At 36.1% G+C, this 26,602-nt stretch overlaps 1 long non-coding RNA gene across 1 annotated transcript; it reads left to right on the forward strand.

Moving 5' to 3' along the window:
- The first annotated feature begins 2,195 nt into the window (after nt 1-2,195).
- Nucleotides 2,196-17,549, forward strand: LOC308615934. The gene is made up of 3 exons (XR_014015641.1): nt 2,196-2,338; nt 5,003-5,189; nt 13,584-17,549. It is a non-coding gene; the product is annotated as an uncharacterized lncRNA (long non-coding RNA).
- Nucleotides 17,550-26,602: the final 9,053 nt, after the last annotated feature.

Below are 26,602 nucleotides of genomic sequence, written 5' to 3' on the forward strand. Positions count from 1 at the left end.
GAAATTCAGGAAGGCTTTCTGACATCTGAGCTGAGATCTAAGTAAGAACAGGCAAGCCCCCCCACACACACACACACACAAATCCTGAGAAATAACATTCCAGATAAAGGGAATAACAAGATTAGAACAGAGAGGTAAGGAGGAGAGAGATTGTGTAGGACTGTGTAGTCCTTGAAAAGGATTTTGGATTTATTTTTAATTCAGTGGGAAAATATGAGGGTATTAATCAGAAAAGTGATGTAAATTCCAGTTTTAAAGTTCAGATTTATTTTTAATAAAATGGGAAAATATAGGAGGATACAAATCAGAGAAGTGATGTGATCTGAATTCCAGTTCTGGTTACTATGTGAGGAGCAAACTGAAGAGTGGCCATAGGAGATTAGGTAAGAGGTGACACAGGAACCCAGGTGAGGAAAAATGGTGATTTGTATTAGTTTGGGACTTTTAGCAGATGATGGAAATGGTTATATTTGTGATAGATTTTAGAGTTTGCTCTAACAGGATTTGAGTTAAACAAGATGGGGACTGAGAGAGTTATCACACAGTAGTTACTTAATAAAAGTTTGTTGATTGCCTCATGGCTGATGACTTCAGGTACTTCCAAGGTAAGTGATCTTCTAAGATCCTACAAGTATGGTTTAACAGTACAAAAAAAAAGTTAGCCAGAAATATATATATATGATTCCTACCAAGGGAAGAAGTGGTATTTCAATTCCAGCCTAAGTCCAAATGCCACAACCCCTACCCCCATTCCCACCACATATTTCTATATTTCTCAGGAAAATAATTAAGCATTTTAAGTGGATTTAAAGGAAATGTAGAATGAAATTTGTGAATATGTGTATGTAGAGCTATCTGCCTTTGTCTTTGGGCAGGTCTTTTTATGTTTCTAAGCACACAAAAGACCTCAGACTCTTTAAATGAATTGACAGTTTAACCTGAATCATTTAAAGGATCATTTGAAGATGATAAGAAACTTTGCTTTGACCAGCTCATAAATGCACTTTTAGTAGTGCTTTAAAGTTGTGAGAGTTTTCTCTACAAATGAACAATTTTTATATAAGTTATTTTAAGAATCTCCTAAATGGCCCCCAGCATGTCGCAAGGATAAAATAAAAATGCTTAGAGGGAAAACTTTAGTGACTTGAAAAAACACTTAAATAAGAGTTCAATTTATAGTAGTTTTCAAAGCTCACCAGGCCTACAAATATGCCAAGTTTGCACTGACTCTTCCTGCAATAACTAAGCATGCCTCTGCTCTCTTAGGCACTTTCAATTCCAATGATGTATATATGTATCTAAGTATGTATGTATGTATCTGTCTAATTGACTTTTTAGAGTTTTTTAAAAAACAATTTTAGATTTACAAAAGAATTGCAAAATTTTACAGAATTTCTATATACCATTCCCCCAGTTTTCACTAATTTTACATAACCATAGAATATTTACGAAAACTAAGGAATTAATCTTGGTACGATTAACTAATAAACAGAGCTAATTCAGATTTTACCAGTTGTTTTATTTTTTTCCATTGACTGTCCTTTGTCTATACCGTGGGATCCTAAATTATACTTAAATCAGCAAAACTCCAGCCCCACAGGCCAAATCTGGCCCACTTTCTGGTTTTGTAAATAAAGTTTTTATTGGAATACAGCCATGATCATTTACTTCCTTATTATCGCTGTCTACTTTTACACTAAAATGATGGTGATGAATAGATGTAACAAAGACTATATGGCCTACAAAGCCTAAAATATTTACTATCTGTCTCTTTACAAAAAAGTTTGCCCACTCCTTATTTAGATGTAATGTCTCCTGGTCTCCTCCAATCTATGACAGTTCCTTAGTCTTCTCTTATGTTGCATGACCTTGACACCTTTGAAGAGTACTGGTCAATTCTTTTGAAGAATATTCCTCAACTTGGGTTTGTCTAATGTTTCTTATAATTACCTTGAGGCTATGTATAATTGGGAAGGCTACCATAGGGGTGATGTGCCCTTCTCAGGGTTTCTTATCAGGGATCATGATAGCTATTAATACTGGGGATGTTAAGCTTGATCATCTGGCTAAAGTGGTAACTTACAAAATAGTAATTTTCCTTTGTAGTTACTAAATATTTTGAAAGAGATATTTTGAGATTCTGCAAAAAACCTGGGTTTTTTTTTTACTTAATAAGAATTTTATTTTGATCTCATTTTATAGGTTGAAGAATGCCTAATCTGATATAAAACAAATGGTTAAAAGTGAAACACACTTGGATATTACTGCTGATCTCAGAAAGAAGCTCCATGGGGCTAAGAAAGAAAAATTAGAAATAACAACTAAGCACAATGCAGAGGTAGAATTTATTTTCTTCTCAAATAATGTTAAAAGTAGGGTATGATTATTTTAGATTCATTTCATATTAGAAAATCCTTGTTTTAACATTTATCACTATAACATTCTTGTGTTTAAAAAGGGAATTATAATAAAATAGATGGTTTTTAAAATACAGTGGAATTGTATAGGAGTATTAAATTAGAAATTTAATCAACTATTATGTTTTTTGGCATGTTGTCTTAATTTTATTTTAATTAGTGTTATACTTGATCAGAAGTGTTAATTGATGAATGCATTTGGTGACTAAGGGATTTGTAAATTAGACATTTTGGACAAAAATCCTGTTTTGATTAAACTTTAGCCAATAGACTTAAGCAAACATAATGGACTTGCCAACAGCAATTCTTAGTATGATATTCTAATGGTGATTTTTTTTATTTCCTTCATTCCTTTTACATGTATTAATTGTATTTCTTCTGTAAGGAAGACTTGTCACTCCTAGGTCATTTATTTATTTATATATATATATATTAGTATGAACTCATGGATATATATTTTATTTTATTTATTTTATTCTTTGGGTTATAATGTTTTTTGACTCAAGCTGTTCTAAATTTGCCCATTGGGAACTTTTTTAGAATTCTAAAACTGTGCCCTTTTGATATGCCACAATTCTTTTGCATGTATGTGTGTGTGTGTGTGTGTGTGCTTCATTTATTTCTGACACCACAAGATGCTTAAGCTAATCTTGTGTTTTCCCTCACTCAGTCCTGGACTAAACCAGTTTTCCAAGGTGTTCTGGTTGCTTTTATTGGAGAATGACATTTAGAAAATAAGTTCTGGGTGTTAGCTGTGCTCATTGCTACTGGGATATCACTATTCTATTCACCCTCAGTGGATAAAGCTAATATATTAACTCATTTATTTATTTACTTATTTATCTGTATATATATTTAAAAACAAACATGAGTCCATTTTGATGCCTCTGACACCAATCCACCTCTATAGGGTTTGTTCTACTTTCTTCCTCTCCTCATTTATAACTTCTTTCTCTGAAAGTGAGAAACCTGGCTCTTATTATCCATAACATATACACTTAATTATCAACTGTAGTATAAAAAAAAAGTAGTTTCAGAATTCCCACCCATATCCTTGTGAGAAATAAAATTTCCACCTATAGTGAAATGTTTGTATACACTTATCTTTAGACTTACAGTGTTCAGTCAAAACACTGTTCACCCCAATTTTTTTCAGTCAAAACACTGTTCCCCCAAATTTTTTTGGTCAGCTCCTTTCCTTCCATCTCTTTCTTTTGGTTTTGTGATTATCTGTTGTATTTTGTTGGTTAGAAGCAAGTCACAGGGCTTCCCTGGTGGTGCATTGGTTGGGAATCTGCCTTCCAGTGCAGGGGACATGGGTTCAAGCCCTGGTCCAGGAAGATTCCACATGCCCCAGAGCAACTAAACCTGGGTGCCACAACTACTGAGCCTGCGCTCTAGAGCTTGTGAGCCACAACTACTGAGCCCACGAGCCACAACTACTGCAGCCCGCATGTCTAGAGCCCTGCTCCACAACAAGAGAAGCCAGGACAATGAGAAGCCCATGCACCGCAGCGAAGAGTAGCCCCCACTCGCCTCAATTAGAGAAAGCCCGTGCACAGCGATAAAGACCCAACACAGCCAAATATAAAAACAAATAAATTAATTAATTAAAAAGAAAAAAAGAAGCAAGTCACAGTTCCCACCCTCTAGGAAATAAGACACCCAAGGACAGAGTGTTTCTTGTGGATTCCTCTAGTTTCCATCCAAACACTTAGAACTAATAGATCCACAGATTTTATTATTAGGTCATGCTTGTGTTTCATTGGTTAATCTTTTTTAGAAATTTATTCAGCTTGATAATAGAAAATCAAAATGACTGCACTGTAGAACAGACATCCAGTCATTTCAACTCTTTTGACAACTGAGGCATTTCCCTAGACAATTGCCTTGACTCGGCCAAAACTGACTCAGGCACTTCCATGCAGACAAAGCCCAGGAGGCCATAAGTGTCCTCCTATAGCAGATAAACTCTGCTTAGGTCTTTCCTTTAATATCAATTCCTTCTCAGGTCAAACAGAGAGAAAATAGAAGGCAGGTGTTCTAAGAACAACTGTCTGATTTTTATTCAGCTTACATTTTTTTCCTGGGCCACATTTGCTTCACTTAGGTATTGGATACATGAACTAAAACTAATTTTTTGTAGTCGTAATATATAAGCTAGGACCATGATTAAGTTTAATATGCATACTTTCCACATTATACTTTAGGATAGATGTGGCTGTCCCTAAATTTGTTTGTCTCTCCCAGTCCTTATGGGAAAACATATGCAAAGCATTTGGGGATTATTGCCAAGTAGAATTGGGACCCTGCTTGAATGAAATGAAGAACAAATCCCCTTAGAGAAGGCAGTAGGCTCACCATGAACTGAGCAAACCAAGGAATCATGCCTTGCCTTGGGGTGGAAAAGAAGAGGGAGGAGGTTTATTTGCCCATTAAACCTGAAGTAGGTTTAAAAGATTTAGAGGAAGCTATTGAACATCAAGTCTGCCATTAGATGAAAAGCGTCACTGCTACAATTTGCTGCATAGAGACCTTGTAAGCGTAACTCTGAGAGGTCCACTCATTCACTGATCTCACACCAGGCCCGTGACCAACTCTGGGTTCAGCCCTGCACTTTGAAGGGTATGAAAGAAATGCAAGAGAAGACCCTGCCATCAAAGGACTTTGGAGACTCACCATCTACTTTCTTCATGGTCTGCCACCATATGGTGATAAGGAATAACCTTGATTAGAAGGCACAGCCTCTGTGAAAGACCAGCAGGGTTAACTGTAAGTACAGTCTGAATCTTGCATATTTTTAAAGTGGGATATACATGGAAATTAAGGTAAGTCAGTTCTGCTTAGGACAGTCAAGATGGCTGAGGCAAAGAAAGAAAAGAAATACAGACAGACCCTTCGACTGCTGACAGTTTTTGAAGGTATATGAACCAAACAGCACATGAACCAAAAGAGCCCTTATGTTCTACTTTCAGGTAGAAGCAAATCTGGCACTGAAGTTGAGGCAAGCGAAAATTTCCTAAGATCAAACAGCTGAAAAAGTGGCACTGGAACGAGAGGCACTCTTTGAATGTTTTTTAATGTATTTTCAGCTGTTTGAATTCTCGATTGGAATGAAAGACACAACAGTGAAAAATCTTAGAGCTGCAAAATGCTAAAAGGAGAAAGGAATAATCAGCTGGTACCATCTTCATCCTTAGCATCGCTCTCATGGACTCCTACAACAGCCAACTACCTGTACTGTCCATTTTCACTTTTGCAACAATTCACCCTTCATACAGCCTTCAAAACAATCCTTTAAAAACATACATTTCTCTCTGCTAACAAACTTTCAAATAGCTTTCCTTTACACTTTAATGGCTTGTCTTCTTCATCTTCATCTAATTCCATGGCTGTCCTTTCTCACTATGCTCCAGTCACACTGGACTTTTTTATTATTCCCAGAACACCAAAAGCTTTTTGCTTTACAATTCCTTCTGTGTGTACCGTTCTCTCTTCAGCTCTTCATACCTGCTCATCTTTTAGCTTAAGTGTTATTTCCAGAGGGAAGGTTTCCTTGCCCAGACTCTAAGTAGCCTCCTCAGGGTACTCTGTACCATAACACCCCATTTATTGACTCATAGAAAATATTCCAAATTGTAATTATTTAATTTATACATTTTTATATTACATTTTTATCTTTCTCCTCCATTAACCAATGGAGAGGTGCTGCCCAACAGAAGCTGTGACATTTGGTAGAGGAATGCAGCCTCTGTCCCAGCTGAGGCCTGGTAGAAAGGGAACAGTGTGAGTAAATACACCACCACCAACCCCCACTCCTCATTCCTTCTGATCTTTTACTGGTTCCTTTTGATAGCCAGACCAGGGAGCAAGAGAAACTGGACAATGCAGTCTATAGAGGTTGGCTTTCTGAGACACATAGTAGGACAGAGAAGGGCTGAGGGACAAATGGAGGTGAAGGGCAAATGGAGACTACACAGCACATAGATTGAAAATAGAACAAAGTGAGTTTAATGGGAATTCAAGAAGAAAAGTATAGAGCATGTGCAAAGTCTGTGATCAAAGAAACAACAGGAAAGTAAAATATTTCCTGAACTGAAGAAAGATTTGAGTCTATGGTCAAAATACTCATCAAAGAACAGAAATGCAAGAGCTTTAAAAAATATGCTATCCAGATACCATCCCTTAAAACATTACTTAAAAATATGCTAGAACTATCCAAGAGAGGAAACTAAATAAAGAACTCAAGAATGAGGAAAATAAATGAACTGTGGATAAACATTAAAACTCACAGACCAGAGACTTTAAAAATATCAATAAGTCATTTCTAAATGTTCAAAAACTCCAATGCAAATATTAAAAATAAACTTGTAAAACATAAGAATCTTATTAAATAGATTCTCAATTTGAATAATAGATGATGTCAATAAAACTGAGAAATCGAGAGAGGAAGAAAAGAGGAAAATTATTTTACAAATGTGTCATTGGAAACCATTGCATTCTTAGTATAGTATTCATAATCACAGAAAAATAGATCTAAGTTTTCTAATAAAAATAATTCCGAAGAGTGTATCTTCGAAGTCAATTAAGTAAAAAGAAAAAAACAAAACATAATAAAATACCAGAGTAAAAAATAACCTCTAAGAAGAACTAATGCAGAAAGACATACATAATCCTAAGCAAAACTGGGTTGACACTATTGAAAAACAAAGACTAATGGTTTTGTCAGATTCCATCTTATGGTCTTTGAAAAGAAAGGCTTAAAAGTGTAACATAAAGATTTAAATTAAAAAGATATCTTTAGGTAAGTGTAAAAAAATAAGCAAAAAACAGTGACCATTTTATTATAAGAAACAACCTAGAATTCAAGCCTAAAAGGACTGGATTAAGTGGAGAAAGGTCAACACTTTATATTGATTCAAGGTATCCCAAAGAAGAGATTATAACCATGAAACTTTGTGGAGCAAATATCAGGTTATTGAAATATACAAAGAAGTTATTGGAAAAGAGAAGTCCTTGAAAAAATACTTTAGTGGGAGACTTAAGCAGACCACTTTGAAATACAAAGAAAAAATGACATAGCTGATTTAAACAATATAAGTACTAAAGATGTTCTATAAATTAGATTAAATGCTGTAATTTGAGAATACATGTTAGAGTAAACATTATTTCCTAGTCAAAAAAAGAATTGACAATATTAATACTAGTTAGCTAATATGAGTTTAGTTCCATTTCAGGCCAGCCACCATGCCAAGGGTTTTTTGGCATCTATCATCTCATTTAATCCCCACAATAATACAATGAGATAGACATTATTAAACCTATTTAAAGAGGCAGAAACTGAAGCTTAAAGAACTTATCTAATCTGTGTCCCCAAAATCACTATTGTAGTGGGAAAAACAGAATTCTAACTCCAGCGTGTGTGACTCAGAGCTTCCTCCTAACCACTTTAATATACTCTTTCCCAGAATATTTCATTCTAATTAGAAGAAGCTGATCAGGGCATATTCTCTGAGCACAATGCAATAAAATTAGAAATTAAACTTCAATAAAAGATAGTTTTAAAAGCTCTCTTAATTATTCTTTGTTTGGGTCAAAAAGAAGCCCAGAACAAGCTAATGACTCTGAAAACACTACATTAAAATAATATATGAGAAGTCCCCAATAAATTTATAGCCTTAAATTATTTTATTCTTAAAAACAAGAGAAAAAAATGAATTATGCACTTAATTCCAGAATTTAGGAGGAGGAGGAGAAGCAGAAGGGGAGTGCAAAAAACATACCTAAGGACAGAAATTAATTAATTAGAAAATAGTTTTTTAAAGTGAGAAATAATTGATATGAAAATACAAGTGCTGCATACACACACACACTCAATGAAACAAAATTTTCAGGAAACAAAGTTTAAACTTACTATGTGATACATTCTGATGTTTCCAGTTTCTTTAGCAGCTTTGTTGAGGTATAATCAATAAATAATAAACTACACATATTTAAAGTATACAGTTTAATAAGTTTTGAAATATGTGTATACTTCTGGAGCCATCAACAGAATCAAGATAATGAAAATATCCAATATTATCAAAAGATTTCTCATGTCATTTTGTTATCCCTTCCTCTCACCGGTCATCCTTCCCCCCATCCACAGAAAACCACTGATATGCTTTCTGCCACAATAGATTAGTTTTCATTTTCTAAATTTTTCTAAACATAGAATCATGAAGTATGCACTTTTTGGCCTGGCTTCTTTCACTGCTTATGTAATCATTCTGAGAGTTACCTATGTTGTTGTATGTGTCAGTAGTTCAATCTTTTTGTTGTTAATATTCCATTGTATGGATATACCACAATTTGTGTATTCATTAACATGCTGGTATGGGTTTGGGTTGTTTCCAGTTTGAGTCAATTACAAATAATGGATGACAGCTGGGAGGGGAATTGGACTCAAGAACAGTTTTTCTCCTTAATATAATAATTGTGACTATATGTCAGGAATGAATCAGGAGAGAGCAAAAATTAATAGCAGGAGAGAAGGGAGACAGCAATGTCCTGAGTGAGGTGACATGGAATCTTGTGCACAAGAAGGGAGTCTGGCTTTAGTAGGAGTGGAAAATTGACTGATCATGACAGGTGTACGTGGACAGATGCTGGAAGGTGGGTAGGTGTGGTGGCAGCAGTGGTGGAGGGTGGGTCTGTGGTAGCTTTCCTCTGATTACTTCAATTTTCTTGGTGAACTAAGAAGCAAGGTCACAGCCAAAAGAGAGGATGGAGAAGAGGAGTTGGAGGTTTGAGAGGAGAGGAGAGATATGAAATAATCATCTGAAATGTTATGCCCTGTTATGTAATTGGTAAGTCATTCTGAATGGGCTCAGATGGGTAGGATAGTAGCATTAGTCAGAAAATTAAACAGCTATAAACTTAAGCATTATTCACCCAGAAAAATACGGGCATGCCTGAACTCATTGCTCACAAAACTCAAACCCTGACAGTTTTCTTTATGACTTAACATCAAGACATTGAGTTACACCTGTTCTCTGTGCTTCCCTTTCATTACAACACTTCACTTTGGGGTTGAGAAGTGTTAAGCCAATTTCCTTTTAGCCGCTTGCCATTTTGCTATTAGTTACTGTTTAACAAGAGCCATATCAGTCATGCGGCACCTCCAGGGACGGGGTGGATATGTGTGTTTCTGGCAAGATAGGAGTTTGTTTCTTCTGTTTCCTTTTAATTCTTTGTTTCAACCAGGAAAAAAAAAAAAGAAAACCTAGGTTTCTCTGCTTCATTTTGGTGATGGTGTATCAAAAGGAGACCATCCACATAAACTGAGATATCTCAGTTTTGTTTCATAGGCACATTTGCCAAATTAAAATCTGGGTTATTTCCCCTCATGGGGAAAAGAAAAGAAAATGATATTTTCAGGTCTGGCTTAGTGCATCCATAGCAAGAAGGAGCAATGTTCTTAAAGAGCATGAAAGCACCTCTATTCCAGCTGCCACTGTGGAAAAAATAAGAAGGAAAGACTGAGCTTTACACAATTCGTTTTGATCATTCAACATGTTTTCAATATGATGCTAAATTTAATTTTTAAAGAAATAATAAACATTCAATGGCAGATCCATTGGGCAAAATTTTGGCTTGAACTTGAATTGGATGATAAGACAGGAATAACAGATGGGGAGGGAACACATGAGAAGAGAAATTTTATAAACTAAATCTGGGCTCAGTGTTTTTGGGTACTCTCAGTGCTTTGACTATTTAAATATTAACTTCACTTTTCAATGTCCTATTTTTTGTCTGATAATAACAAGTGGGGGATGATCAAGTTATTCAACAACATTCTATTATAGTCCAAAATGCCAGAAAATCCATTCAAGTCTCCCTGTAGTAAACAACTATAGGAATAAATGAATAAAACTGAAGAGACCTCTGAGGAGGAAATTGTATGATTGTATCATAGTGCCACCTGGCCTATACAACAATACTCTGCTCACATGGCATCAATTTGCTAATGCAAACATGAAATTGTGTATTTTACATGGAAATTGTATATTTTCAACCTCAGGATAAGTATGAGATGTCAATCCTTCAAAAAGAACAAATAATTTATATTATGCTGCACATAGGAGACTTTCCACTTGGATGATTCACTGATTTTTGAATGCTTTTGAAGTGACCATTTCTAGATCCAAATACCTTTATCTCAGATATTATCATTATTATAGATTGCTAGCATTATCAGACTAGAAACTTTAGGATGAATGCAGTGGAGGAAATCAGAGACCTATCACCCAAATACTATTACTTGAATTAGAATTTACAATAAGGAACACTAATTTAAATTTTGTAGGATATAAGCCTTTTTTTTTTTTTAAGATTTGGGTGAATTCCGTTGCATTTTTTGTGTTTTTTTTTTTTTTTTTTTTTTTGTGCAGTATGTGGGCCTCTCACTGTTGTGGCCTCTCCCGTTGCGGAGCACAGGCTCCGGACGCGCAGGCTCAGCGGCCATGGCTCACGGGCCCAGCCGCTCCGCGGCATGTGGGATCTTCCCGGACCGGGGCACGAACCCGCGTCCCCTGCATCGGCAGGCGGACTCTCAACCACTGTGCCACCAGGGAAGCCCCCGTTGCATCTTTATATATAGTTTACAGCTATCCATTTGTTTTAAAATATGATATCTTGGTTTTGAGATTTAATCATGGTTTTAAACTTAGATATACTCCCCAACAGGAGCACAGGACACCCATTCATCAAAGCTATAAACGACATTTTTCTTTTATTGCTATACATACTCTATTTTAAGGTAGAGGGAGTAATAGACATTTAAGAACGTTTCAGAAGACTTGGCATACCCGATCAGCATGTGCAGAGGCTTGCACCCTACACTGCATATGAATTTTTTCAGACTGTGTTTTGGTAGGAGCTTATCCAGATTAGCTATAGAGTAAAAGAATGTTACAGCAGGAAGGAACCCCAGAGAGGGTCTAGGGCTCGAGGCCAACTCACCCTGCTTGTTTTATAAATTCTCCTGGAGAAGTTAAAAGTCTTGCCCAATGTTACATTATTGTGTAGCATGGCCCCCATCTTCTATTATGTAGGACATTTAGGAAAGATGTACCATGTGTACATAAAAGTACAGACATGGGGTCAGACTAACACACACTAAAATCCCTTCTAAACTCTTAGCTAGCTATATAACCTTGAGCAAATTACTCATCCTTTCTAAAACCCAGCTTGCATATCTTAAATTAGAGATAATAAATAACATAACACATAGGGTTGTAATGTGAATTATGTGAGGTAATCAATTTAATAGGTCATTGCACATGGAAAATAATAACACAGGAAATATATAAATCCACTATGCTCAAATTCCTGATGGTATTGTAATACATAGTGAAAATAATCTGCTCTAAATGGCTTAAAAATTAAATTTGACTGGAGTTTTATCAAGAAATTCTTCATACTATTTAAATTATATTCATGAATCTCACTAGTTGCGCAGGGTATTATAATGAACCCAGGGCACTTATGCACCCAAAGTCCCTGTGTAAAACCAAGACACTTTGAAGGAGGTCTGTGTAAGTGAGAAAGTGGATGATCTTACATACCCATCTGCAGGGAAAATGAACATATTACAGATACATACATACATGGCTGAAAAATGTAAGTAAACTCGTCCTCTTGATTTATCCTTTTTCATTAATTGAATCTGAATCTGATCATATTAAAATCAGATTTTGACATCCTCAAGGAATAAGTTATTGTTTTAAGCAGAGACAAATGTGAGAAAAATTCTATATGATACTCTTATTCTTTAGAATCTGATGGATCCAGTGGTTGATCTGCATGTAAGAACTCTGAACCTGATCATCAAACATATTTTTGCAAAGTATAGCCAGTGAGATGCCAGTCAACAGTGATGGCCAACTGGCATCGAAGTAACTCTTTTTGGCTGAAAAGCAAATTGTACTTGGGTCAGAGAGAAAGCCAAGACCCTGAAGATTCTCTCACAGCACTGTAAACAGTAATAGTTCCACTGTTCAGATAAGGGGCATCTTGCTCAAGGCCTCCTTGTTAGTAAGTAATCTAAAGCACATTCAGACAGCAATGACTCTTGTTGGAACAAGATTTTAAGCAGTGCCTACAAGTCCTTTAAAAATGTACTTAAAAGTTAAAAGAACTTTTATCTCTATTGCAAGTTGGGGGTCCACTTAATTCAAATGCTGTATCATCTCAAGTTATCTAAGAAGCTGAAGGCAAGATGGAATTAGATGGTTGAAGGACTTTTTGGAGGAGACACCTGTGAAAGATGTAGGGGAGAGGGAGAAGAATAGGCAAGGAAAGCATCAGACTGTGATGAAGGTCTAGCACCTGTGTAAAGAGAGAAGGAAGGAAGGATGATGATGTATTGAATAGGAAGAGCTTCAGACTATACTACAGCTCTGACACTGCATCAATCAGGTCGATGGGGAGCCACAAAGCAGAGACTGCCCTTTAGAATAGTCTGGTGTGAGCAGAAATGTCCCAGCCCTAGTAGCCAGTCACTGGCTGGGTGAAGCCTGAAGAAAGTGCGGCCTTGGCATGAACATTACGGCGGATCCAAAGGTTGGGCCTCTGGAGGTTGTCTGCCAACCCCAGACTTGCACAAAGTTCTCTGGAAGGGAGATCTGAGCATTTCCATGACTGCCACAGATGCCTTCCTAAAATAATATCCACAAGGGTTCTTCAAATGGGTTCCTTAAAAAGACAGGAGGGTTAGATAAGAATGATTGAAACAAGAATTATATGCATTTTACTATATATGACATTATATAGAATGAAATAGAGATAATAGCTGGGGTTCAGGTATTAACTTCCATTAACCTCCAGGTTCTGTACATAAGCACTGGTAAAACCTTTGGCCTTGCATGGCTTAAGCAATTGCTTCTGTGGTAAGTTCAGGTTTCCTTCTTAGCTATTTTATGGCTCAGGTTTCTTTTATCTGAGTTTCATGCAATTCTAGGTTGAAATGGCTTTTCCATCAAATAATTGACCATACTACCAGTATACTAGAAAATTATCAGTCTCAACTGTTCTTTCATTAATTCTGACTTTGTACACTTTCAATAGCTTAATGACTCTTCTTTATTTCAAAAAACCTAAAAAATTTTCTTCCTTCTTCGACAGTCATTGTTATGTGGGAATGATGATTTCACATATAAGATCCTTCACAGCGAGAGGAGATTGGTTCAAGATGGCGCAGTGGAAGGACGTGCTCTCACTCGCTCTTGCAAGAGCACTGGAATCACAACTAACTGCTGAACAATCATCGACAGGAAGACACTGGAACTCACCAAAAAAGATACCCCACATCCAAAGACAAAGGAGAAACCACAATGAGATGGTAGGAGGGGTGCAATCACAGTAAAATCAAATCCCATAACTGCTGGGTGGGTGACTCACAAACTGGAGAACACTTATACACAGAAGTCCATCTACTGGAGTGAAGGTTCTGATCTCCATGTCAGGCTTCCCAACCTGGGGGTCCGGCAACGGGAGGAGGAATTCCTAGAGAATCAGACCTTGAAGGCTAGCAGGATTTGATTACAGGACTTTGACAGGACTGGGGGAAACAGACACTCCACTCTTGGAGGGCACACACAAAGTAGTGTGTACATTGGGACCCAGGGGAAGGAGCAGTGACCCCATAGGGGACGGAACCAGACCTACCTGCTAGTGTTGGAGGGTTTCCTGAAGAGGTGGGGGCTGACTCTCGTGAGGACAAGGACACTGGCCGCAGAAGTTCTGGGAAGCACTCCTTGGCGTGATCCCTCCCAGAGTCCACCATTAGCCCCACCAAAGATCCCAGGTAGGCTTCAGTCTTGGGTTGCCTCAGGCCAAACAACCAACAGGGAGGGAGCCCAGCCCCACCCATTAGCAGACAAGTGGATTAAAGTTTTCCTCAGCTCTGCCCACCAGAGCAACAGTCAGGTCTACCCACCAGCAGTCATCGCTCCCATCAGGAAACTTACACAAGCCTCTTAGATAGCCTAATCCAACAGAGGGCAGACAGCAGAAGCAAGAAGAACTACAATCCTGAAGCCTGTGGGACAAAAACCACATTCACAGAAACATAGACAAGATGAAAAGGCAGAGGGCTATGTACCAGATGAAGGAACAAGATAAAACCCCAGAAAAACAACTAAACAAAGTGGCAATAGGCAATCTTCCAGAAAAAGAATTCAGAATAATGATAGTGAAGATGATCCTGGACCTCTGAAAAAGAATGGAGGCAAACATTGAGAAGATGAAAGAAATGTTTAACAAAGACCTAGAAAAATTAAAGAACAAACAGAGATAAACAATACAATAACTGAAATTAAAAATACACTAGAAGGAATCAATAGCAGAATAACTGAGGCAGAAGAACGGATAAGTGACCTGGAAGACAGAATGAGGGAATTCACTGCTGCAGAACAGATTAAAGAAAAAAGAATGGAAAGAAATGAAGAAATCTGAAGAGACCTCTGGAACAATATTAAACACCACAACCTTCGCATTATAGGGGTCCCAGAAGGAGAAGAGTGAGAGAAAGGACCCAAGAAGATATCTGAAGCAATTATAGTCAAAAACTTCCCTAACATGGGAAAGGAAATAGCCATCCAAGTCCAGGAAGTGCAGAGAACCCCATACAGGATAAACCCAAGGAGAAACATGCCAAGACGCATAGTAATCAAATTGACAAAAATTAAAGACAAAGAAAAATTATTGAAAGCAGCAAGGGAAAAACAACAAATAACATACAAAGGAACTCCCATAAGGTTAATAGCTGATTCCTCAGCAAAAAGTCTACAAGCCAGAAGGGAGTGGCATGATATATTTAAAGTGATGAAAGGGAAGAACCTACAACCAAGATTACTCTACCCGGCAAGGATCTCATTCAGATTCGATGGAGAAATCAAAAGCTTTACAGACAAGCAAAAGCTGAGAGAATTCAGCACCATCATACCAGCTCTACAACAAATGCTGAAGGAGCTTTTCTAAGTGAGAAACACAAGAGAAGAAAAGGACCTACAGAAACAAACACAAAGCAATTAAGAAAATGGTAATAGGAACATATATATTGATAATTACCTTAAAAGTGAATGGATTAAATGCTCCAACCAAAAGACATAGACTGGCTGAATGGATACAAAAACAAGACCCATATATATGCTGTCTACAAGAGACCCACTTCAGACCTAGGGACACATACAGAATGAAAGTGAGGGGATGGAAAAAGATATTCCATGCAAATGGAAATCAAAAGAAAGCTGGAGTAGCAATACTCATATCAGATAAAATAGACTTTAAAATAAAGAATGTTACAAGAGCCAAGGAAGGACACTACATAATGATCAAGGGGTCAATCTAAGAAGAAAATATAACAATTATAAATATACATGCACCCAACATAGGAGCACCTCAATACATAAGGCAACTGCTAACAGCTATAAAAGAGGAAATCGACAGTAACACAATAATAGTGGGGGACTTTAACACCTCACTTACACCAATGGACAGATCATCCAAACAGAAAATTAATAAGGAAACACAAGTTTTAAATGACACAATAGAGCAGATAGATTTAATTGATATTTATAGGACATTCCATCAAAAACAGCAGATTACACTTTCTTCTCAAGTGCACATGGCACATTCTCCATGATAGATCACATCTTGGGTCACAAATCAAGCCTCAGTAAATTTAAGAAAATTGAAAACCTATCAAGCACCTTTTCTGACCACAACGCTATGAGATTAGAAATCAATTACAGGGAAAAAAACGTAAAAAACACAAACTCATGGAGACTAAACAATGCGTTACTAAATAACAAAGAGATCACCGATGAAATCAAAGAAGAAATCAAAAAATACCTAGAGACAAATGACAATGAATACATGACAATCCAAAACCTATGGATGCAGCAAAAATAGTTCTAAGAGGGAAGTATATAGCAATACAATCCTATCTCAAGAAACAACAAACATCTTAAATAAAAAATCCAACCTTACATCTAAAAGAACTAGAAAAAGAAGAACAAACAAACCCCAAAATTAGTAAAAGGAAAGAAATCCTAAAGATCAGAGCAGAAATAAATAAAATAGAAACAAAGAAAACAATAGCAGAGATCAATAAAACTAAAAGCTGGTTCTTTGAGTAGATCAAAAAAATTGATAAACCATTAGCCAGACTCATCAAGAAAAGGAGGGAGAGGACTCAAATCATTAAAATTAGAAATGAAAAACTAGAAGTTACAACAGACACCACAGAAGTACAAAGCATCCTAAGAGACTATTACAAGCAACTCTATGCCAATAAAACAGACAACCTGGAAGAAATGGACAAATCCTTAAAAAGGTATAATCTTCCAAGACTGAACCAGGAAGAAATAGAAAATATGAACAGACCAATCACAAGTAATGAAATTGAAACTGTGATTAAAAACCTTCCAACAAACAAAACTCTAGCACCAGATAGCTTCACAAGTGAATTCTATCAAACATTTAGAGAAGAGCTAACACCCATCCTTCTTAAACTCTTGCAAAAAATTTCAGAGAAAGGAACACTCCCAAACTCATTCTATGAGGCCACCATCACCCTGATACCAAAATCAGACAAAGATACTACAAAAAAGAAAATTACAGACCAATATCACTGATGAATATAGATGCAAAAATCCTCAACAAAATACTAGCAAACAGAATCCAACAACACATTAAAAGGATCATACACCATGATCAAGTGGGATTTCTCCCAGGGATGCAAGGATTCTTCAGTATATGCAAATCAATCAATGTGATACACCATATTAACAAATTGAGGAAGAAAAACCACATGATCATCTCAACAGATGCAGGAAAAGATTTTGATAAAATTCAACACTCATTTATGATAAAAACTCTCCAGACAGTGGGCATAGAGGGAACCTACCTCAACATAATAAAGGCCATATACGACAAACCCACAGCAAACATCATTCTCAATGGTGAAAAACTGAAAGCATTTCCTCTAAGATCAGAAATGAAACAAGGATGTCCACTCTCACCACTATTATTCAACATAGTTTTGGAAGTCCCAGCCACGGCAATCAGAGAAGAAAAGGAAATAAAAGGAATGCAAATTGGAAAAGAAGAAGTAAAACTGTCACTGTTTGCAGATGACATGATACTATACATAGAAAATACTAAAGATGCTACCAGAAAACGACTAGAGCTAATCAATGAGTCTGGTAAGGTTGCAGGATACAAAATTAATGCACAGAAAACTCTTGCATTTCTATACACTAATGGTGAAAAATCTGAAAGAGAAATTAAGGAGACACTCCCATTTAACATTGCAAAAAAAGAATAAAATACCTAGGAATAAACCTACCTAGGGAGACAAAAGACCTGTATGCAGAAAACTATAAGACACTGATGAAAGAAATTAAGGATGATACAAACAGATGGAGAGATATACCATGTTCTTGGATTGGAAGAATCAATATTGTGAAAATGACTGTACTACCCAAAGCAATCTACAGATTCAATGCAATTCCTATCAAATTACCAATGGCATTTTTTACAGAACTGGAAGAAAAAAGTCTTAAAATTTATATGGACACAAAAAAGACCCCGAATAGCCAAAGCAGTCTTGAGGGAAAAAAACGGAGCTGGAGGAATCAGGCTTCTGGACTTCAGACTATACTACAAAGCTACAGTAATCAAGACAATATGGTACTGGCACAAAAACAGAAATATAGATCAATGGAACAGGATAGAAAGCCCAGAGATAAACCCATGCACCTATGGTCAATTAATCTATGACAAAGGAGGCAAGTATATACAATGGAGAAATGACAGTCTCTTCAATAAGTCATGCTGGGAGAACTGGACAGCTACATTTAAAAGAATGAAATTAGAACACTCCCTAACACTATACACAAAAATAAACTCAAAAGGGATTAGAGACCTAAATGTAAGACCGAACACTATAAAACTCTTCGAGGAAAACATAGGAAAAACACTCTTTGACGTAAATCACAACAAGATCTTTCTTGACCCACCTCCTAGAGTAATGGAAATAAAAACAAAAATAAACAAATGGGATCTAATGAAACTTAAAAGTTTTTGCACAGCAAAGTAAACTACAAACAAAACAAAAAGACAGTCCTCAGAATGGGAGAAAATATTTGCAAATGAATCATCAGACAAAGGATTAATCTCCAAAATACATAAACAGCTCATTCAGCTCAATATTAAAAAAACAAACAACCCAGTTGAAAAATGGGCAGAAGACCTAACTAGACATTTCTCCAAAGAAGACATGCAGGTGGCCAAGAAACACATGAAAAGCTGCTCAACATCACTAATTATTAGAGAAATGCAAATCAAAACTGTAATGTGGTATCACCTCACACCGGCTAGAATGGGCATCATCAGAAAATCTACAAACAACAAATGCTGGAGAGGGTGTGGAGAAAAAGGAGCCCTCTTGCACTGTTGGTGGGAATGTAAATTGACACAGCCACTATGAAGAACAGTATGGAGGTTCCTTAAAAAACTAAAAATAGAATTACCATATGACCCAGCAATCCGATTACTGGGCATATACCTGGAGAAAACCATAATTCAAAAAGACACATGCACCCCAATGTTCATTGCAGTACTATTTACAATAACCAGGACATGGAAGCAACCTAAATGCCCATCATCAGATGAATGGATTAAGAAGATGTAGTACATATGTGCAATGGAATATTAGCCATAAAAAGGAATGAAATTGGATCATTTGTAGAGACGTGGATGGATCTAGAGACTGTCATACAGATTGAAGTAAATCAAAGAGGAAAACAAATAAGTATATTAACGCATATATGTGGAGCCTAGAAAAATGGTACAGATGAACTGGTTTGCAGGACAAAAGTAGAGACACAGATGCAGAGAACAAACGTATGGACACCGGGGGGAAAAGTGGTGGGGAGGGGGTGGTGTGATGAATTGGGAGATTGGGATTGACATATATACACTAATATGTATAAAATGGATAACTAATAAGAACCTGCTGTATAAAAAAAATAAATAAAATATAATTCAAAAAAAAAAAAAGATCCTCCACAGCACTACTGTTTCTGAGCTGCCTCTGTTGTTCTACACTGGGAAGATAGGGCAGCAAGACAGTGGAGTAGGTTTTATGTCCCTGGGTTTTGGGAAGAAAAGTAACTGTAAGGATTGAATCTGAGAAGAAAGAAACCATAGTCTGTTAGGCTTTGCTCTGTACAACACTGCTAAACCTCTCACTGCAATGACCCAGAAGTGTTTCCACCAATTTCATAACTTCTAAATCTAAACTACACTAACACCATCCCCAGGCCTGACCAAACCAGCCTCTTTTCTGGCATATTTAGAATTTCTATTTTTAAAAGTATCATCTCTAGCTTCTAACTAAAACCTTTCATTTGGGTAGAAATGTATCACAAAGCACATCATATGCAGAGCATTGAAGAAGAAAAGCTATCGTGTCTTCTTTGAAATCCACCACGGAGCAAGAATTACAGAGTTTTTCCTTAGTAAACTCTGTGGCCAGATAAATTAACAAAGTACAGATTACCTCCTGAGCTAAACTCTTTTTCATGATAGCATAATCCAACCTTAACCTAGGATGTGCCAAGAAGTCTAACAACTCCTCCCCAGGAAAGAATGCACGTCTCCTCCCTGACTTGTGCTGAGACCATAATCTGCTGGGCACAGAGATGGAGTGCCAGCACTCAGAAGAAATAAAAGAAACTGATTATAGTGGGAGCTGGAATGAGTGACCAGCCTTATCCCACTGTGAGCTCTTCCTTTCTTCAGAATATACAAATAAGTTGGGTCTCTATTAAGCCTATGGGAAGGGAGGCCTTATGGGGATTTTTAACATAACCATCATTCTCTGTGAGTCATTTTTGCTTGAATGGTTTTAAGACCTCTAAAGAAAATTGGGTTAATAACGATGCCAATTTTTTTCCTTTTTTTTTTTTTACATCTTTATTGGAGTGTAATTGCTTTACAATGTTGTGTTAGTTTCTGCTGTATAACAAAGCGAATCAGCCATATGTATACATATATCCCCATATCCCCTCCCTCCTGCGTCTCCCTCCCACCCTCCCTATCCCAACCCTCTAGGTGGTCACAAAGCTCCAAGCTGATCTCCCTGTGCTATGGAGCTGCTTCCCACTAGCTATCTATTTTACATTTGGTGGTGTATATATGTCAGTGCTACTCTCTCACCAAATTTTAATGTAAACAATTCTTATTGAAAGTAAAACTCTCTAATCTATTGCTTTGTGTTGTTAATGGAAGAGTTTTCAACCTTAGTCTGAGTCAAAGTAGTTGACTTAGTTTGGCTCTACTACCTGTTTCTTAAACCAAAGCAGTTGTATAACTTTCACCTTTATAAAAAATCATTGCTTTTTAAAAAATTACAGAAGTTGTCTTTGCTCACTGAAAAAAAATCTAAAAAATGAAAACTATATAAAGACTGAATTTGTGAAAGTTTTAAACTCACTAGAAAATTCAAACAGTACACAATACTATATGAAATACAGAGTGAATATTCACCTTTCCCCACTTGCCCTTTCCCATATCCCGTCTCTAGGGGTAACCCAGATCTTTTGCTATGCATTTTTACAAAAGTTGGTTCATACTTTAGTTTTCTGCAACTATTTTTATTTAATAATAGATCACTAAAAGCAGCCCATATCAGTGAAGACTGGTCTATCTCATTCTTTGTATATTTGCATCCCACTCCATTGTATAAACTTTTGATTTAATTGATTATACTAAGGAGTATTTTGTCATCAAATTGTCTCTATTGCTATTAAATATGGAATAAATATCATTGTCCATATGTCTTTTTCGTCGGGTAGATGTTACTGTTGGACAATCCCAGAAGTAGAATCGATGGTTCAAAGGGTATGCAGAATTAAAATTTTTATATATGTTGCCAAATTGTCTTTTGAAAATATTACTAACCATACATTACCACCATTATATGGGAGTGTGCCTTTCCTTATGTACTTGCCATTCTACGTGTTATCTCTTTTTTTAATTTAATTTTTATTTTATATTGGGGTATAGTTGACTTACAATGTTTTGTTAGTTTCAGTTGTACAGAAAAGTGGTTAAGTTATACATATACATATATCCAATCTTTTTCAGATTCTTTTCCCATATAGGTTATTACAGAATATTGAGTAGAGTTCCCTGTGCTATACAGTAGGTCCTTACTGATTGTCTATTTTATCAATCTTTTTGATGTGCTAATTCCCCATTTGGAAATCACTGAAAACGTTATTACCTTCAGAGACAAATTTCCAAGTATGGAAATGCGATTTTATTTATTCCAACATTCTAAGTTTGAGAAAGATTTGGATGCATATTTTATATACCAAAAACTAAGAGGTGGAATAAGTGACTACACTAAGGAGAACTATGCATCAGCAGCTAAGAATCCTTTCTCCCATCTGCTGGTCCCCAAATTGATAAGAATTAAAACAGTGGTGGTGATCCCCAAGTTACTTTCAAGGTTTCAGTCTTTCCAACTTTTCAAGATTGAGTATAATGAGGTGAAATACCATAGGCTGTGAAGTCAGTTAGAACTGAGATCAAATCTCTACTCTCATTCTGAGTAAGTGAATGAATGCTCTCTTGGTTGAGTTTCCTCAAATGAAAAGTGGTGGTATTTGGGCTTATCTCAAGGCAGAATTAACTATGTAAGGTAATAAATAATAGCCTGTGATGAGCAAATGGATAAATATGACCATGTAAAAATTAAATGTCTTTTCATAGAAACAATATACCATTTTACCAAAACAATATACCAAAGTTAAAAGATAAACAATATAGAATCATTTTTAAATTGCCTTCATTCATATAATTTAGCAAAACTTTGTGAGTTCATAAGTATATACCTCTAAAAGTTGAATTTCTGGGTAAAAGAATACATGTATTTAAAACTTTATCAACATGCCAAATGATCCTGAAAATTGATTTTGCCTATTTACTTTCTCAATAGACATTGAATAAGAATGTCTTTGTCCCCACACCCTAACTAATAGTGCATATTATTAACATGTTTTATCTTTTCCAGTATGATAGATTTAAAAAAAGTTTTTTATTGTTTTGATTTACACTTTTAGCAGTGAATAAATTTGAGCATCTTTTCATATGTTTATAATTATTTTAATTTTTCTATTTTTCTGTGAATTGTCTCTTCTTAATTATCTTTGAAATGTCTATTTTTCTATTGGGCAATTTGTCTATTTTTTAGAAATCAGTTTTTAAGAGTTCTTTATAGGTTAATTAAGTCTTTCTTCTGTCTTATCTGTTGCAAATAAATTTTCATTCTATATTCTTTTGTGTTCATTTTTTTTACCATGGAAATATGTTATGTTTTAAAATTAAAATTCTAGAATATATGTAAACATATATTATGATGTATCTATATCTGTATATAATCAATTTCTTCTAATGCAAAATATACATTATCCATAATAAAGCCAGATAGGAAACATGTAACACCAAATTCCTGCCCACTGAGTGAAACTATGTTAACCCAATTTTATCTCACAGTGATCTGCAGCTCAATTTTGTATTTATATAGAGAGATTAATGAAAACGGGAATATAAGTGAACTTATACTTGGCACACAATCTCCTTCAAAATGTGGAATTCTTGGGGAAAACCATAAATTAAGCAACTACTTTGTTTTAAAAATTATAACCACTTAATTCATCCCTGTGAATGTGTAAATAGTTTCTCATAAATTAATTTGTGGCTCATCTTAAATAAATATTTGAATTTTGACAAGACCGTTCTACAAACGAAGCCTTAACCAGAAGAAGAGATTTTGACATTGAAATTGCATGCCCAGAAAGACAAATCTGGGGTACAGCAGTGTGAGAATACAGTGGGGAATTTTATCAGAGAAACTTTGATGACCTTGATTCATGCCACAAAAATTGGGCTGCTGATTCCACCAATCCTATTATGACCACTTTCAATAACTGAAAGTTACTAATGCTGTTTATTTCTGCAAACTTATTTCTGGAGAGTGCTCTAAAGGGGTAAAAAACAGGCTCTATGTTGCGTTTTGATGATTTTCTTTTGGAATCAACACCCATCAGGCATCAGGTATGCAAATGTGGTTTAAAATGTTTATTAACTTTTTCGTGAGTTATAAACATAAGTGAAACAGTCGATGTATTTACGGTAAACCTAATAAACCTCCAGATAAGGCAGTAGTTAGGTCAATCTTTTATTTCAAGTAATCCCATGAAAGCCGAGAATTGTAAATAAATCTCAACTATCTTATTCATTTTGTTTTTTGTTTATCTGGATGGATTTTGCTCAAACCCTTGGACACATAGTTCCACAGATTTTTATGAACTATGAGTGCAATTACAATTTTAAATACCAGCATTTTCAAATCTAAGATATTACTAAATTAAAATAACTTTGAACCAAAACTTTCTGTGGTTGCTATGAAATAAATACTTTATGTTCTTACAACTAAATTTTACCGATGGCTTTGAGTTAAAAAGGAGTTAAAGATGAGTGTGAGATTGCCTCTAATTTCTGGCAGCATTTTACCACTTTGGTATCTGCACATGAATTCTCAGAGGGAAAGAATACCCCTCAGTCTCGTTGTATATAACATCACTAATACATCATCCAGCCCACTATGTTGAGTCCCTGTACATGACCTTCAGGAACAATTTCTTGTATGTTTGGTTTCAGAAGAAGATGCACTTCTAAGCAATTCTTGGCTTTCACCCTATGGAAAGTATACATCTTATAATGGATTATGTTTTCTTATTTCTTATGGTCACAAAGAAGCTCAGAGCCAAAACTGTGGCCCACTTCTAGCAAATGAACAGGATGTTATAATATGCATTTCAAGAGCTAACTATCCTTGCCTGTTATCTTAGTTTTATACCCTATTTTTCTTCCATTCCCATTTTTTCGTTTGTTTTATTTATTCATCTTTTTTTTTTTTTTTTTTTTTTTTTTTGCAGTATGCAGGCCTCTCACTGTTGTAGCCTCTCCCGTTGCGGAGCACAGGCTCCGGACGCGCAGGCTCAGCGGCCATGGGTCACGGGCCCAGCCGCTCCGCGGCATGTGGGATCTTCCCGGACCGGGGCACGAACCCATGTCCCCTGCATTGGCAGGCAGACTCCCAACCACTGCGCCACCAGGGAAACCCTATTTATTCATCTTTATGGCTTATATATTTCTCCAGAAGGCACCTCAAATCCTCTTTTAGAAGATGGGGGCTAGGAAAATATTAAACAGATAGATATAAATAAGGCAAATAAATAATAAAATAGATAATAAGGCATATAGACAGAAAAAAACTATTATTATATATAAAAATTATATAATAAATTGATGAGAAGTAGTACCTCATCTCACATTGTACAATGGACATGTTTCTAGAATGTTGCTTGTGAATCAAATTATTTTAAAGTGAATTATACATTTAATCTACTAGAGGAGCTAGTAGAATGGCATTATGAAATGCCATTCAAGCATTTCATAAAGCACAGAATTTTAGTATATCATATGAATACTCAACTTCTGATATAGATGAGGTTTTTGTTATGCAGATTCAGGTTTTATGTTCCCTGATTTAAAAGAAAACTATTTACAAATGGAGTATAACCTTTAAAAGTTGTGAATCACTATGTTGTACACACAAAACATAATATTGTAAATCAACTATACCTCAATTAAGAAAAAAAGAAAACTAGAGTGTAAAACTGTAAAAGTCCTTGTTCTTTCACTCTCCCTACTCCCTCCCACTTTCTAAAATTTTTCACTCCCTAGAGGAAACCACAGTTAATAATTTAAGGTAATTTTCCCATATAATTAAAAAAATTAATATATAATATATATAACAATATATATTATATAGAGAGAGAGATTGGGGGAAATTTTTAAAGTTTTCTGTGGTCTGCTGGTTTAAAAACAGAAGATAGACAAAATGGTTGGCATGGATAACTGGAGAAGCTGCGGAGGAGTCCCAAGAACGGACTTGACCCAGAAAGGCTCTGGGTTCCCATCCAACTCCTATAACTATCTAATTGCATGATTTGGTCCAGTTGCTTTACTTCTTTAACCAGCTTCCTCACTGATAGAAGATAATCACACCTTCTTCATGGGACTGCTGTGAAGAAAAATTGACATAATTGCTGTGAATGTGCTTGGAATACTCTATAGTGTTAGGAAAACGTATGAGAAAAAAATTTATGAAGCAAATTTAATTTCAACAGACATTCTGATTTATTATTTGCCTACAACAGTTGAGACCTATTTGACTTAGCTCTCAAATTCTTTTATCCAAGATATTATGAGTTCCTCTGGTTAATACATCTCAGCCTTCACGTGGTTCAGCAAGTGCTGCAGAGGGCCAGTGACCTTGAGTAAAGTTCTGTTACCCTGCAAGCCCTCTCTCTCCTCAAGGAGTTCAGCAGTTCCTCCCCTCACCTGACCTTTCCTGGTTTCACTGAGTAGACAATGGGTGGTAGGCAGGTCTGTTCCTTTCGTATGCAAAGCGTTCAGTATTCTTCCTCTTGGGTTTTCATTATGCCCTGGAGAAGTCTGATTAGCAAACTAGATTGATAGTTTATTTAGTAGTTGGAAATACTCTGTGTGCCTAATTTCTAGAAAAATTGCTATGAAAAACTTTTTCATACCTGCTCAGATCCCTTTCTCATTCACATCTTTTTTTGCTTTTATAGTCCCACCTCTTTTAAAAATAAAGAGTATAGAAGGAAAGAACAAAGTAATATGTGAAGATAAAAAGTAGGAAAGGATTGAATGTGAAAGAAAAGAAGGGATGGAAATGCTCTGATCATGGTAAGGTTGCTAAATTCACTTCCTTGGAGTGTAGGCTGAGTGACAACAGATGGAAGTTGGATCAGAGCTGGGGGCTCCTACCACATCTACTGGACTTCAAGGCTTCTGCCATTTCCATTACTCCAGAACACCTAGTTGGAAGCTTATGGCCCTCCTCTATCTTGTGGTGACCATAATGGGATTGAATTTGATACTGTGAACAGCAATTTATGAAGGATTTTGATGAATTGGAGTGTATACTAAGGTGGAGGTCCAGCATGGTGTAGGGTCTGGAAACCTCATCA

The sequence above is a fragment of the Mesoplodon bidens genome, assembly GCF_964165515.1.
Source record: "Mesoplodon bidens genome assembly, chromosome: 4".
NCBI classification, from domain to species: Eukaryota; Metazoa; Chordata; class Mammalia; order Artiodactyla; family Ziphiidae; genus Mesoplodon; species Mesoplodon bidens.